At 44.5% G+C, this 5,293-nt stretch overlaps 1 pseudogene; it reads left to right on the top strand.

Annotated features, from left to right (window-relative positions):
- Positions 1 to 2,610: 2,610 nt before the first annotated feature.
- On the top strand, positions 2,611 to 3,334 carry LOC117098038 (annotated as a pseudogene).
- Positions 3,335 to 5,293: the final 1,959 nt, after the last annotated feature.

Raw genomic sequence — 5,293 nt, 5'->3', positions numbered from 1 at the left:
TAGGTTAAATTAGCTTCTTTTGTTAATATCTACATGAAAACCCTATACATTTTCTTTTCTTTTACTTATTATTATCATTTTTTAATAGAGATGGGGTCTCGCTATGTTAACCAGACTGGTCTTGAACTCCTGAGCTCAAGCAATCCTCCCATCTCAGCCTCCCAAAGTGTTGGGATTACAGGCATGAGCCATTAGGACTCAAGCAATCCTCCTGCCTTGGCCTCCCAAATGGGCGGGATTATAGACATGAACCACTATGCCCAGCTGCCATATAAATTGTATATCAAAATATTGCATGCCAGCGTATTCCTCACTCCCTCTTATTGGATGTGACCTAGCCCCATGGCTCTCTGTAAAGGAAACCTACATATGGATTGGAAGTAAATTGGCTCCCAGCCATTTTGTTGTCTTGTAGAAAGAAACTAAGAAGTACAAAATATGTTTAATTCACTGAATTACATCATCCGAAAGTCATGGACTTTGAGAAAATAAAAGCACAGTATTTCAATGGTGCTATTATGCATACTAGTTGTGCAAAGGAAACTACCTAGAAGTGAAATTTGTAAGTAGTTCTTTAGGATTTTTAAGCAGTTCTTTAGGACAGGAATATTTTATGCATACTAAATGCTGTCAATATATGTTTTCTTAATAGGTAGAAAAAGAATGAACTGGGTAACTAAATCTATCAAAATAAATCCTAACTGGGACCCAGTGGCTATAAATTCATTCGTTCATTCATTTATTTTGAGACAGGATCTTGCTCTGTCACACACACTAGAGTATAGTGACCCAATCATGGCTCACTGCAACTTTGACTTCCTGGGTTCAATCGATTCTCCCTCCTAAGTCTCCCAAGTAACTTGGAATACAGGCACATGCTACCATATCCAGATAATTATTTTATTTTTCTACAGAGATGGGGTCTCACTATGTCACCCAAGCTAGTCCTGAATTCCTGGACTCAAGCGATCCTCCTGCCTTGGCCTCCCAAATGGGCGGGATTGTAGACTTGAAGCACTGTGTCCAGCTGCCATATAAATTGTATATCAAAATACTGCATGCCAGCCTATTCCTCACTCCCTCTTATTGGATGTGACCTAGCCCCATGGCTCTCTGTAAAGGAAACCTACATATGGATTGGAAGTAAATTGGCATCAGAACCCTTCTGTCCCTTTCACACAGCACAGTCAATTCAGAGTTCCCAGCCTGGACCAGGCTCACGTTGGTCTTTGCAGTGGACGGGGAAAGACAGTGTCACTAAAGAAGCCTCCTACCCGGGGTGTCCCGGGAATAGCTCCCTTGAGTGCTGTTTTCCTGTCAAGTCTTATCATTGTAATAGACTTTTGTTGTTTTTGGACTCTGTACAGAGAGACTTTCAGTTTTCAATGAAACAGTTGGCTTAAAAAAATACTTCAAGGGGAAAAAAAACATAACTGAATCGCAGCAAGGATCTCAGAAGTCATAGCCCTTGATCTTCCTCAACCTCCTCGGCAGCAGCTTTCTAAATATTATCACTCTCCTGCCTCCAAAGCCACTCCTGCCCCAGGCCCCTGCCCTCGGATCATTTCCTCTCCTAGTTCACCAAGAGAACGTCATCCAGAGAAAGGAGCTCCCTCAAGCTTCCTCTGTCCCCATTGCAAAGCTCTTTTTCTCTCCCTACCTGCTATGGTGCTGGGCATTATGCCAGGCCCTGGGCACTTATGAGCTGTGTGAATCCCAACAACAAGCCTCTGTTTTACAGAAAAGGCTCAGAGAGATCCTGGAATTTGTCAAAGTCATAGACTGGTTCTCTGTTTACAAGTTCCATTCCTTCTTGTCTGGGCCTAAAAAGAAGCATCCCAATCAGATCAAGTCTTAACCTCCCTACACACACACACACACCCCAATGCTGAATCCCATTTTCTCACCTTTTCTGGGGACTTCTTTATCGGTCATTCAGTCCTCTAGCAACTTCACTTTTTCTTTTTATTTTTTTTTCAGGAAGGGGACAGGATCTTGCTCTACTGCCCAGGCCAGAGTGCAGTGGCATGATCACAGCTCAGTGCAACCTTGAACTGGTGGGCTCAAGCAATCCTCCTGCCTCAGCCTCCTGTAGCTGGGACTATAGGAGCACACCACTGCGCCAAGCTAATATTTTAAAAATGTTTTGCAGAGACAAGGTCTTGCTTTGTTGCCCAGGCTTTGAACACGTCTTAACCTCCCTACACACACACATACACACACACACACACACACACACACCCCAATGCTGAATCCCATTTTCCCTCCTTTTCTGGGGACTCCTTTATCAATCATTCAGTCCTCTTGCAACTTCACTTTTATTCTGAACCAGGCTCCCCTTTAATGCCACATCCAAACCCATCAAGTCCTGATGGAATTCCACTCACAAACTGTCCTCAGCTCTACCACTGCCCAGCATCTTCACTGCCAAAACCCTGGGGCTGGTCCAAGCACCAGCAGCTCCTGCCCCGCCCACCACAGGCCTCTTGACTCTTCTCACTGAGTCTCCTCTCATCTCCAACAGATGGTTCTCCAACAATAAGCACTGTGGACCTCAGAGGAAAAAGGGAGTCTGTTCAGAGGCCCTGACATACAGGTTATAAGTGTGCCATGGCAATGACTAGTGTCAAATTGCACGCTGGTGTTTTAAGAAAGCCAGATACCTGGATTGGACTCTGGGGTGTTCTCTGAGGGACACCTTCGTCACACAAACCCTGTGCTTCCTGGAATCAATACTTGTATTTTTCTAGTACCAAGTTACATGCACCAAATTATAAAACACTTTTCCATAATATTTTCTCACTGAGACTCCCGGGACTTTTAATATTTCTGGAATATATTTTTCCATTTTCCATAAGACTCAAAAGTAATATAAGCTCTGAAATATCTACTAAAAAGTCTTTGCAAAAAATAGAAGATGAAGAGGACTCTGATGCAGAAAGTGATCAGAACGAGATGAGTGAGCAGGAAGAGAAGCTTGAGGATGGTCCTACTATAGTCAAAGACTGTAAGACCTGGAAACAGTAGTGCGATCTTTTCAGGATGACGTTGTCCTGAAAACAAGTCGGATATTGAAAGAAACAAAGTGGAAGATGCATTCTGCAAAGGTGAACTCAGGCTGAATGGGGAAGAATTATGGAAGAAAAGCAGAATGGTGAAAGTGGGAGATACATTGGATCTTCTCACTGGAGAGGATAAGGAAGCAGGAACAGACAGTGATGCAGATTCTCCTGAAAAAAAAGTGTTTGAAGAGAAGACTGAAAGTGAAAACTACACAGTGGTGCTACAGTGGTGGAAAAACTTAAAAATGCCTAAGAAGAGAATGTCTAAATAAACGGATTGCTTCACCGGGCACAGTGGCTCACGTCTGTAATCCCAGCACTTTGGGAGGCTAAGGCGGGCGGATCATCTGAGGTCAGGAGTTCAGGACCAGCCTGGCCAGCATGGTGAAACCCTGTCTCTACTAATACAAAAATTAGCTGGGTATGGGGACAGCACGCCTGTAATCCCAGCTGCTCAGGAGGCTGAGGCAAGAGAATCGCTTGAACCCGGGAGGCGGAGGTTGCAGTGAGCCGAGATTGTGCCATTGCACTCCAGCCTGAGCAAGATTCCGTCTCAAAATAAATAAATAAATAAATAAATAAGTAAAATAAAATAATTGCTTTTTAGCAATAAAGCTACTTTCTAGTGGTAGAGGAAGGGGTCAATTGAAAAAGAGGACATCTTTATTAAAATAAAGTTCTCTTACCATTAAAAAAGGAAGAAGTCTATCAGTTCGCTGCCTAAAGCCTTCGGTTGCTTTGCACTGCAATTAAACAAAAGCCAAGCCCTTTGCCTTGACCTGCAAAGCCCTGTGGAGCTGACCACTGTCCACCTATAAACCTCACTTCCTGCAACCTTCCTCCCCGCCTTGCCTTCCCTCCAGCATCCTAGGCTCACTCCCACCTCACTTGCTTCTCGCTCTGCTGGAGGGCTGTTCATCCGCATGACGGTGCAGGTGCCCCTCGCCTCATGACTTAGGCCTCAGTGCAAGTGTACACCATGGAGACGCCTGGCCTCCAATAAAGTACCCCTCTCCCCTACCACCTGGTGCTCATGTTGTTTATAGCATTTGCCAACACATGAGCACTTTATGTGTTCTGAGTTTGCTTTCTGTTTGTCTCCCTCTGCTAGAGTGGAAACCTCCTGAGGGTGGAGTTTTGTTCACTGCTCAGTCACCCTCCCCTCCCCTAGTAATTGTGTCTGCTCCCAAATAGCTATTAATAAACGCTTGCTGAAAGAATGCGTTGAGCCCATCAGTGTGATCCTCTCAGCTTACACATGCATGCATGTTTCCCGCACTCTCAAATGTCTTCTTTCCAATGTCAGTTCCTGTGGAACCCCTTTGGTTTCCTGCGTTTCACCACAGACTTTCTTCAAAAAGATTCTCCCTTCCAGCCACTCCTCTGCTACCACAACTTTACCCTGATCTCATCACTTTATTAAACTACAGGGTGCTTTCCTGGTGTCAGGATCCAGTGGCTTCCCCCAGCTCCCATTCTACCCAACCATCCTGCTAGCTTTGTCTTTTCATCTTTGTATCCCCCAAGTCTAATACTATACCAGGTACATGACCAGCTTAATATTTGTTGAATGAATTAATAGTTAATTAGCTGATTTGACCCAGATTATCACCAACTCTTGAAATTCCTCTTTTGGCGGCTGGGCTCGGTGGCTCACGCCTGTAATCCTAGCACTTTGGGAGGCTGAGGTGGGAGGATCACTTAAGGTCAGGAGTTCAAAACCAGCCTGGCCAACATGGTGAAACCCCATCTCTACTAAAAATACAAAAATTAGCTGGGCGTGGTGGCATGTGCCTGTAATCCCAGCCACTTGGGAGGCTGAGGCAGGAGAATTGCTTGAACTGGGGAGGCAGAGGTTGTAGTGAGCCGAGATCGTGTCCCTGCACTCCAGCCTGGGTGACAGAACGAGACTCCATCTCAAAACAAAAAAAAAAGAGAGAAAGAAAGAAACTTCTTTTGCCTTCCACAACTCTGCCGCTTTTTCCCAGTTGGCCATTTTACTAACAACATTCTCTTCCTCGGTCTTCGTCATTAGCCCTTTCCTCTACCAAAAATATATATTCTTACTGTTCATTGGAAGGGATCTCATCCATCCCAACAGATTCATTTATCACTCTTATGTTGAAAACTCTCTAATCTATATCTCCTGTCCCAATCTCTTTAGCTCCAAGTAGATACCCCCAACTTGCAAGACATAGCTTGATATTGGTAATGCATAATCACATCAAATT

This window comes from Trachypithecus francoisi, unplaced genomic scaffold, assembly GCF_009764315.1.
Source record: "Trachypithecus francoisi isolate TF-2019V2 unplaced genomic scaffold, Tfra_2.0 Lachesis_group15, whole genome shotgun sequence".
In the NCBI taxonomy this organism is placed as follows: Eukaryota; Metazoa; Chordata; class Mammalia; order Primates; family Cercopithecidae; genus Trachypithecus; species Trachypithecus francoisi.
The sequence above is the reverse complement of the archived record's forward strand: the minus strand, read 5'-3'. Positions and strand labels throughout refer to the sequence as shown.